Source organism: Carlito syrichta, unplaced genomic scaffold (assembly GCF_000164805.1).
Source record: "Carlito syrichta isolate Samal-C Ts95f unplaced genomic scaffold, Tarsius_syrichta-2.0.1 Scaffold288095, whole genome shotgun sequence".
In the NCBI taxonomy this organism is placed as follows: Eukaryota; Metazoa; Chordata; class Mammalia; order Primates; family Tarsiidae; genus Carlito; species Carlito syrichta.
The window spans coordinates 4,322-15,976 of NW_007232191.1; the positions used below are offsets into that span (position 1 = coordinate 4,322).

The window sequence follows — 11,655 nt, forward strand, 5'->3', positions numbered from 1 at the left end:
CCATCCTTCCGCCTCAGCCTTCCGAGTAGCCGGAATTACAGGCATGCGATACCATGCCCGGCTGATTTTTTTTATTTATTGTAGAGGTGAGGTCTCGCTGCCCAGGTGGGTCTCGAACCCGCGGGCTCAGGCAATCCACTCACCTCAGCCTCCCAAAGTCGTGGAATTACAGGCTGAGCCACCGAGCCCGGCTGTACTTTTCTATAAGGAGTTGAACTATCTTTGAAGTTTGTTGTTGCTCTTCTTACCCTCATTTCATCACAGTCTTCAAATCCCTCTAGTAATAGTGTTTATGAATTGGCCAGAGGATTCTCTCAATGATTACTATACCTTTAGCATTAAGTCTTTCTTTTGTACTATGCCTCAGAGAGAGTCTTTCTCTTGATGATATCAGACATCAGAACAGTATTGTACTGCTACTTTTTTTTTTCTTTTTAAGAATTTGGGGACATGTGAAGATTTATTTTGCATAGCTATATTGCGTGATAGTGAGGTTTGGTCTTTTGGTCTTCTTATGATCCACCCCACTCCCATACCCAGCCTTCCTCCCACGGTAGGCATGGTACCAATGAGTGGTTTTACAACCCTTATGCCCCATCTCCTCTTCCCACTTTAGCAATGTTCACTGTCTGCTGCTCCCATCCTTATGCTCATGCATGCCCAGTAATTAGTTCCCTGCTTATGAGTAGGAACGTGTGGCATTAACTTTTCTGTTTTTATGATAATTCACTTAGGATGATGGCCTCCAGCTTCAATCATGCTGCTGCAAACAACATGATTTCGTTCTTTTTTTATGGCTGCATGGTATTTCATGGTAAATAAGCCACACATTTTTTATTTTAATGTTTTAGATTCAAGGGTATGTGTACAGGTTTGATGCATCAGTATATTGCATGATGGTATATTTGGGCTTCTAATGAGCCTGTCACCCAGGTGGTAGACATGATACCCAGTCGGCAGTTTTTAAACCCTTACTCACCTTTCTCCCTCTGTCCTTTAGGATTGCTTCTGTTTCTGCTGTTTCAATTCTTGTGTCTATGTATATTCAGTGTTTCACTCCCACTTATCAAAGAGAACATGTGGTATTCAGTTTTCTGTTTCTGTGATAATTCACTTATGATGATGTTCTCTAGCTATATCCATGTTGCTCCAAAGGACACGATTCCATTCTTCTTTATGGCTGCACAGTGTTTCATAGTATATATGTACCACATTTTCTTTATACGGTCCACCGCTGATGGGTACTTGGGTTGGTTCCATATTTTTGCGATTGTGAATAGTGTGTGATAAACATAAGACTGGAGGTGTTTTTATGGTAGAACTATTTATGTGACACTGGGTCTGTACCCAGTAGTGGGATTATGGCATTGAATGCTTGCTTGCCTGGTGGTAGAGGATAGAGAGGAACATTTTCTAATTTTCTGATTAAGCCTTAGTTTTAAGCAGACTCCATGTTCCTCATTCTTAAAGGTGTAAACATTTCAAATGCCTCAGACATTTTTTCAGCTTTATTTCTGGACCTAGCAGGTATTCCTGCCCCTTTCCCAATGATTAGTACCTTTTTTGGTTTTATTTTTTATTTCTTGGCTAACTTAAGGTACCAAATCTTTTTTTGTTGTTGTTTTTTCCTATTTTATCAGCAAACTAGCATTCTTTTGCTATCAGGAACTAAGGGAAAAAAATATAAGGAGTTTTTTGCCTGTTCCTTAGCAACTGCTATTTCCCTTTCCCAGGCTCGCCACTAAGTTAGTATAACTTTTCAGGAATCTCCTATTCTTATCTGAGATGACCTGATGGGGTCATTGGTCAGATTCTCATCACAGTTTACCCTCAGCTTCCATCAGTTCTTGAATTATTCTAACTCAATTCTTCTTATAGGTGTTCATCTGTATTATCTCGACTAAGCAAATACTTGAATCCCTTACTCACTGCTGAAACTGTCTATCCCAGATTACAGTTTAGCCTATCTTTCTGACAAGTTCAAAATCATCTGTTTCAATGTATAGCTTATCTGATTTGTTTCTTTCTGTATGGTTGATTGATGACCTTCCAGTTTCTTACTTTCCCAAGCAGAAACTGGAGATAAGGTTGATTTTAGAAACCATATTATTTATTAGTTAAAAAACTCAAAGCAGAGAGACAAAAGGACACTCCCATTAGCTGGTATCTACAATATTTCAGACACGATGCATGCAAAATCATTTGCATTTTGCATCATGTTTAATATTTATACGCTTTTCACTTTACAAATAGGACACTGAACCCTGCGAAGGTGAGAACACTGCATAGACAGGCAAGAAATAATTGTGTTTAGAGCTCTTATCTGCCTAATTGGAAAGTGCTGTATTGTATGCCAGTGTGCACAGCTATCTTTTATGCATTAAAAAATGGGGAAGACAAGAAAAAGCTTATTCAACATTTACATATAGCAAAGAATATATTCCTAATTTTATTAGGAAATTGTCCACTAAAATACTATTCATTAGAGTCAGAAATCATGTAGGATTTAGTATAGGTACAGATTGCAATCTGAAGTCTTACGCTTTCACAAAAGATTAACAAGGAACACTCCAAATGCCACACTATTAATGTTATCTCTTCACCTTCTGCCTCCCAACATATACACAGTTGACTGTTTTTTTTTTTGTTTTTGTTTTTTTTTTTGAGTTGGAGTCTCACTCTGTCGCCCAGACTGGAGTGTAGTGGCCGCTTCCGGTCACTGCAGCCTCACCTGCTGGGCTCCTGCGATCCTTCCACCTCAGCCTTCCGAGTAGCCGGAATTACAGGCATGTGCTACCACTCCCAGCTGATTTTTTGATTTATTGTAGAGATGAGGTCTCGCTGCCCAGGCGGGTCTTGAACCCGCGGGCTCAGGCAATCCACTCACCTCAGCCTCCCAAAGGCGCGGGATTACAGGCTGAGCCACCGAGCCCGGCTGACAGTTCTTTACCTACAAGAATAAAATGCAAGATATATGAATTAAACCTTGTGTATTAGAGACATTTAGATATTTCCATGGTATGCACAAAATATTTTGTTTACCAGAGAAGCATAATTTTATACTGACTTTTTAGCTACCTGTTTAGAAAACTCAATGGTATTTACAAATGGCAAATAAATAGGCTTTATGATGTGTGCTTTATCATTTGACTTTTATCTCTAATAAACTTATTTGTGTAACACGTATATGAGAATACATTGATATAAGTTCAACATTTTTAAAGTTAAATAATTTTCAGAGATTTTCTCTAAATATGGTACAATTTTTAAAGCCTAGCAGTTATAGTGTTTCTGTTCTGAAGATGGACAAATTTAGAAATGTTCCAGCTGCCTATGAAGCTCACATTGTTATTGGAAAGAACTATGTGACTGGATGTTTCTTCAAAATCATATTTAGGAAACCAGACATTGATTTTCAGCATACAGAAATATCTTGACATTATGTTGAGTGCTAACATTAAGAATTAAAAAAAAAAGAAACTTCAATATTTCCCAGAATCATAAAGTAAGCATATTTGTCTAATAGTACTCTAAGTTGAAAGAGTAAAAAATTCTAAGAATTTTCTTCATCACTGTCTGTGGTAAGCTGAAATATGATTCTTCAAAATATATTCATGCCTTAGTCTTTGAAACCTGTGTATGCAACCTTATAAGGCAAAGTCTTTGCAGATGTGATTAAGGAACTTGAAATGTGGTGATTATTCTGGATTATTCCATTGAGTCCTAAATGCAATCATACACATTCTTAAAAGAGCGAGGCAGGAGGAGATTTGACAGGACCAACAGATTCAGATGTTCATTTTGAAGATTAGCATGATATGCCTAGAAGCCAAGTAATGCTGGCAGCCATCAGAAGATGAAAGAGAAGTATAAATGGATTCTCCTGTAGTGTTTCTGGAGAGAGTGCAGCATGATATCACCTTGATTTTAGTCTAGTAGTATTGATTTCAAACTTCTGGCCTCTAGAACTGGAAGAGAATAAAGTACTGTTGTTTTAAGCCTCATCATTTGTGGGAGTTTGTTACAGCAGTCACGGGAAGCTAATACACTATTTAAAAAATAACATGTACTCAAAACACATTCATTTATAAATATTTCAAAAAGCACCACTGTCCTGAATTAGCCTGCAATATTGGCCTGTTTTCATTCTGCTAAGGAGATTAAATAAACTTAGAATACTGTTATAAGCATCCATATGGTTGAGAGGTAGTTGATAATTAGCTAGACAAAGTAATTGCACTTTACTTGGCTCAAAAATTGCCTTGAATATATCTCAGATAGAAAAAAGAAATATTTTACTGCCTTTGGCAGTAGATAATTGGTTGCATTGCCTCATTTTGCTTTACAGACATTTTATTCTATAAAAAAAATCCCTTTGCAACTGTCATGTCAACGTTTTCCGTTTTCATCTACAACTGATGATATAAATTAAGTGTAAAATTATAAGCAATATGTTGCTTGCAATGATTTAGTCACCTCAGAAACAAAAACAAAGTAATAATACGTGCTAAATACAAAGTACTACTGAATTAAAGGCCCTGAAAATATGAAAAAATTTAAATGAGACATTTTAGTGCCATATATTTCTAAGTATTTATAAGTTCACAGGTAACAAATAATGATCTCAAAAGGTGTGCCAAAGTAGTAAAACATTTCCACTTTTTAAATTTTTTTCTACTATGCTTAAGAACAGGTGTGCATAGCCTTTTATTAGAAGAAATGCATTTAGACCAATTTTTATTTATTAAAATGTGTGATCACAGGCCATAATGAATAGCTCAGCTTATGTTTAGATGTGTTAACCTAAGCAATTAATGCTGTACCAGTTAAATTAAGCTTGTTTGTATTTCAAGAAGAGCCAACAAAGCAATAAAATAAAATACAGTGGTAAAATTTAAATATAAATATTTAAATTAAGATTCTTCAGAAATAATATGATGTGCATTTTAAACTATATTGGAACCCAAACTAAACAAATCCTTAGCAAAATGCATATTTAAGCTTTTCACAGACAGATATAATGTTCTGGATAAAATACTATTTTAGAATTGTGAAATCATCATGATAAATCCCAATTTTACAGAAAAATGATGAACAGAGAACACCAAAATAAACTAAAGTAATAGTAAATAATTATGAAAATCAAATACAATAGAATGATAATATGGTATTAGGACATTGTAATACAATGAAATTCTCTCTGAGCATTTCAAACCTGAATGTGCATGCAAATCATCTGAGGATCCACTTAAGATGTATTTTCTAAATCAGTAGGACTAAAGCGGGGCCTGAGATTCTGCATTTTTAACAAAGTCCCAGATGCTGCTGGTGCTGCTGGCCAGTGTCCCAGGCTTTGAGCAGAGAAGTGTTAAGAATATGAGAAAGAAGAGCCCTATTTATCCCTTGTTACCTCATGATCTAAACTCAGTATGCAAATATCCTTGTGTTTCAGATTAAATGGAGCCTCAAGTGGAACAGCACATAATCAACGCCCACAAAAGTATATAACTAGTGTTAATTGACTCCCAGTTCTCCTTATGTTAATTAAGACGCAAGGCACTTGGTTTCAAGAGAACAACTCTCCCTAAAATCCCAGAGTCTCAACAGCCTGAAGTGAACTTTCAGTCATGTTCCCAGTGACAGGCAGCTAAACCAGCCTCATTAATCTCCCTAGGACCTTAAAAGGATACGATGAGCTCCAAAAAGATATCTTTACATTGAACACCATTGCATCCAAAGCGATTGTCCTAAATTGTCATTTGTGTTAACACTGACTCTAATTTCAAATTCCTAAATAGAAAGAAAAAAGGAAACTTTTACTTAATCTAATACAGAAATCTAGGTTATAGTTTTAATTTTAAAAATGCATTCTGAATCTGTGATTTTCACTTTTATGAAAATAGTGAAACTTATGGTACCAATAATATGTCTTATTTTCAATATGCTTTGCTGAAGTTAGACTAGTGTCATAAAAACATTAAATATGAATATCAAATAACCTTAAAAATTGTACAGACTTGTAAATATTGGCTAGAGAGGACAATTAATTCTTACAGAGACCATACAGAGAGCTGCAGAACTAAGAACAGATACAAGGTCTTCTGGAAATTGTTCCTGAGTAGCTCATCTTTGAATTACATAAGCACTCCAAGCTTGATTCTTCACTAGTTTGCCAAATATGTAAGCTGAAACATGTCATGCATTCTGCAATTCTGCAGTAGATACAAATTTTTAAGTATCAGTTGATTATAGTGTGTGATAGAGGACAAATGCCAGCTTCCCATTTTATATCAAAATCTTAAGGCATTGTATAAGGTTAATAGTAAAAAATAAGATATTCAATATACATTATAACATAAGAATACAAAAAGAGATACTTTGTACAGTATTAGTATACAAATGTATCAGAAATTTTGGAAATTTTCCAAGTAAACTGAATCAGTTTGAAGCAGGGAGTCAAAAATCATATCACAAAAATAGAAAAGAAATCTCTGCTACAGATGCCAGAATAATGTTGAGGAACAACTGCCCATTTTATTTTAGTCAAATTTTCATAAAGGCCTTCGTACATTCTAAAATTTTTCTGACATATTTTTAATAGTCAAGACAGGACTAGCTAGAGTAAATTTGTTTCTCATTTTTGCAAATTCTCATGTATTTTGGTTAAAAGACAAAAGAGGCTATCTTGGTTGTCTCTCAGATTTAGTCATATATTATTTCAGATTGTTGGTAACATTTTACTGTTGAAACTGTGGCAGATGACTGAAGCATAAAGAGCAGACCTACTAACCCTATCTTGGGTTATTAATTTCATCTACTAGTAATAATACTTCATCAGAAAAACAAAAAAGTGCAGTATAAATGCTAAGCTAAATGGTATGCCAGGAGAATAAGTATAAACTAGGGCTGGAAAAACGGGGATGTTTAGTCTTTCAATTTTAAGACTCTGAAAATCTTTTTTTATTTTAGTAATCATAACAATAATCGCGTCCATTTCTTCCTCCTTCTTTTCTCCATGCAATAAACACATTCTTTGTGACCGCTTATTGCTATTCATGATGCTTTCTTTGTTATTCTCTCCTTTTCTAATGGGACTGGTATAGCCTTGATTTTCTTCCATCAGAAGCAAAAAGTTTGGGTAGGACATAGACGATTATAAGACAGGAAACACCATTCCTTCTCCCAAAGGATGAATTCTGCTCTTCTCCTTTTTCTCACAACCTCAATTGAACACCACACATAAAAAAGAATAAATATATAAACCATTTGTGTTTCTAGTCATTAGACCACACAGTCACAATGTGTGGCCTGATGTCAATTGACAATGAAAACCTGCTAAATGTAGAGTGAAATTCTTACTGACTGGTTATATAACTTAGATTTATCTTCTCTGTAAGAATGACTTCTGTAACTCTGTACATGTATAATTAACTCATTCCCCAAATCAATAAAATTTTATCATATACTTTGCGTATTTTTTTAAAATCTAATAATGGTGTAACTCAATGAACTTGTTTCTACCCTTTGTTGCAAAGAGGTAGAATGTAAAGGTGAATAAAGACAACTAATTTCACTCCAGTCAGAAATGTATTTGCTTTTTTTTCTTGTCATACAAGTTTCCAAAAGATTGTTTTATTTTAAAACACACACACAGTGTTGGATACACATGATTTATGCCAGTTTTGGTGGTGTAGGTGATGCTGACTGCTTACACTGATCATTTCTTCCTCTCTACCAAGTCCACTGTTTTCAAAGTCTTACAAGGTGCGAGATGTGTTTCTTCCTTTACTTCTTTGTTTGTTGTAATAAAGTCCTTTGATAACAGCAATTATTTGGCTACATTTTCCATAACTATTTGGCAATGATTAAAGTTTTGCAGTAGCTGGTTTCCTATTGGCATCTTACAACGAAGCATTTCTTCTAATTTGTTTGTGGCAGGGTCATTCATATGAAATATACACTCATTATTTACCTTCTTTTTCTCCATCACCCAAGCCTCATGCAAACTGTTAGGGCATTTTTTGCACATCAGATGATAATACATCATAACACTGAGAGGCACCTTAATCAAGAAGCTGATCTGTGGATTTTCAAACTGCAGCCAAGTACTATTCCTCAGTGAATTAGTCCTTTTCTTCCCTCAAGAGGTATTTGCAAATTATCTGATAACTTTCCACAAAAGGCTTAAAGAGACCCACTAAAAATTCTAACACAGTATGTCCTTTCTCTGTAACCAGGGTGTCCCTCATTGTCACTCGTATGGCCTCAGTTTTACAAAGCAGGAAACAGCTTTTCTCAAAGTCCTTTAGGGTGTTTTCTAGGAGGAAGATGAATTCATCTGAAAAAAACATCACATAAAAAGCGAAAGCAGTCATAGACGTCCTCTTTCCTGAACCTGGTGTCATCTGCAATGCTATAGCTACTAAGGAAGGGCAGATAAACATATTGGGCAACCGGTTCCTATAAGCCGAGCACATGAAGAGACTGGGGTGCTGAAAGGTAAGTCCATAGACCACTTCTGAATCTCCAGAGTCCACTTTCAGAACCACCTGGTCTCGGATGGCTGGCGAGGTTGGAGTGCAGGAGAATGCTCGACTGGATCACTTCTTCATCAGGCTCATTGTGGGACCAAATAAGAAACCCTCCCAACACCTGGGTTGAGCCTTTCAGCCATAAAGTCTTTCCAGCAGAGCATCAAAGTCCGTGAACGGCCAGTTCTAAAGTAGAACAGCAACAATGAGGGCCCAGGGGCTCAGAACCAGGTTTTAAATTTGCATAAACTGTATTCTGTAGGCAACTTCAGCAACAAAGGAATGCAGATACTCAGATTGTTTCTGAGGCATGTATCTTGGAACCAAGTTGCATGGGCTCCCACTCATCCTCCCAGCCTGCCAGAGATCGAAGTGACTGACACAGGGTCTCCAAAGTATACAAGGATGTTTCCAAAATTTTCAGAGAGAATCCTTCTGGCTTTCAACAACGCAGTTGTAGATTATTTTGGCTTAGGAACCCCTAGAAGTTCATATACATAAAGAGGTTTCTTCCAATATCTTATCATAGCTGATGCTAATTGGGACAACGTAGGTATCAAAAACTTCTCTTTTAAAAAATGGCTCCATCACAATAGTCAAAAGACCAAATTTAGGAGGCAATGTGTTGGCAGAGCGGCTTCTTGTGCCTTCTAGGAAAAACTCATCAAGAGCACAACAATTCTGTAACATAGTTTTTACATATTCAGAGAACGCAGCCCAGTACAGCTTATTGCGCCCAAAGGTACTCGGCATGAAAAAGGTACCCGACATCTCCAGATGCTCCAGGATGGCTTGTTGTCCCTTCTAAATACCTTCTTCCTTTACACACACCTTCGATAACATGTGTTTAAATATTTTGCTTAGGGTGAAGGCAAAAAACCGAATGGCTCCCAGACGCAGTTTGTGACTCACTTCATTCAAGATCTCACTAACTTCCTCTGGGAGGACATCGGCAGCCTGAAGGGATTGTTTGGAAAGCTGTTTAATGACATAATTAATCTCTTCAGAAATGAGAACACCACATTCCATATCAATCGACTTACATGGAGGAATTCCCTTATAGACAATAGGTGCTGTGGCATGCCATTGCAAATTTCAAGTCACTGACATGTCTCCTCTCTTCTACGAGATCTTCAAACTCTTGCCACCTTTTGAGCGCCTTCGAGTAGCGAAGCACAACAGCGCTGGGACTAGCGGAGCCCACGGAGAAACGAAATAGACGAGCTGGAAGGATCCATGGTGCATCTGCCGCCCTGGGCAGTGCTCGGGATTCTTTCTCAGGCGGTGGTGCTGCTGCGGGAGGTGGTTCAATCGCATAAGCCTCGCCTAGGGTGGTGGCACCCGGTGCGGATGCTTCAGAGGACCTTGGGCACGGCCATCTTAACCAGGACTGAAGCCTCGAGGGGTTCTGTGGCGCACGTGCCAGAGATGTATTTTCAAAAGTTCACTTTGGGATGTATGGTATTCAAGCTATTCAGGAAGTTAAGGCCTGAAGCACTCAATTGAGAAAGGATGCATGCATAAAGATAGTTACTTTTAAGAAATAACATGTTTTAAATGTCTTCTGCCTTAATTGTCAAGTGCTGTCCATCAAAAGAGGACTGGATTAAAAAAAAAAAACTTGTACTTTATGCACAATGGAATATTACGCAGCCATACAGGAGAACAAAATCATGAACTTCGCAGCAACCTGGATAGAATTAGAGTGTATAATGCTGAATGATCTTTCACAGAAACAAAGGGCTGAGTATCACATGTTCTCACTCATAAGTGGACCTTGAACAACTACTGTAATACCGTAAGAAAAGAGGAAAACTGCAGAGGGGAAGGGAATGGGGAGGTGGGATTGACAGCAGTTGATATCTGCCTGAGGTGGGGGGGGCACCTCATCAACAAGGGTGCCGGCACAATGAATATTTGTATACCTCACCCTGAATTGTACCCCACAATTTTAAAATAAAAATTAAAAGAGGAAAAATAAATAAATAAATACTGTTCCATGAAACTTTACTAAGACGAGCTCTGGTACACCCCTCTTCTAAACTTAAGTTTTGATGAAAATAATTGGTATTGTGCTCACTGACTTATGTTTCAGATCCCTGAAGTGACTCAAAGATATCGCCAGTATTCCCAATATCCATAAATATTAGGCAGTTTTAATGGCACATATTTATATGGCAGTTCCTAAAAAATATTATGTAAAATTAGTTTGAATTTTAGAACACAAAAATTAGAAAATTCATTTATACTTAGCAATATTAGAAGGCAGCTTGCTTTGGCAAATAATCCTTATGAAATTATTTTTTGTAAGGTCTTGATATACTTTTCATTTTAGCACATCAGCAAAGTATTTTGCTTTTTGGTAATCTATTCTAACATTGTGGGTATATGGGTGTGGCGTGTGTATATGCAGCTTGATATTAATTCTAGAAGTAATTGGTTTTGTATCTGTATCTAAGAATGAATTTACCAAATCAAACTCAGATTGCAAAACATCATTCAACATTTCTGCTCTTCTAATGACACTAAGAGAGGAAAACACAAGTCACAAACTGAGAGACAATATTTTCAATCATATATCTAATATGAGATATCTAGAATATAAGAAAATTTATCAAAACAATAATCTAGAAACAAGACAATTAAAAATAAAATATGTGATATAGACTGATACTTCACCAAGAATGATATATGGATGGCATTATAACACCCAAAAAGATGGACAGCACACTTAAGGCATTTTAGGCATTAGGGAAACATGAATTAAACTTATATTAAAATACCAATGAAATGTTATTAGAATGACTAAGTTTAAAAAGCATGTTTCTATTGAGTGATGGTGAAGATATAGAGAAATTGGAAATCTCTTACATTGTAAGTAGAAATGTAAAATCGTTCAATCAATTTGGAAAATAATTTGACAGATTTTTTTTTACAAAAAGCTAAATATATAGCTTCCACATAATCTAACCATTTTCTATTTCTGTTTACTGAAGAGAAATGAAGCATATGTCCGCACAAAGACTTGTACATGAATAGTCAAAGTATCTTTATTTTTAATAGGCCCAAACTAGAAACAGCTCAAATATTCATAAACTCATAAATGGATAAAAAGAGTGAAATA

General features: G+C 36.3%; 1 pseudogene; it reads right to left on the bottom strand.

Moving 5' to 3' along the window:
* Window positions 1-7,865: 7,865 nt before the first annotated feature.
* On the bottom strand, window positions 7,866-9,802 carry LOC103255403 (annotated as a pseudogene).
* Window positions 9,803-11,655: the final 1,853 nt, after the last annotated feature.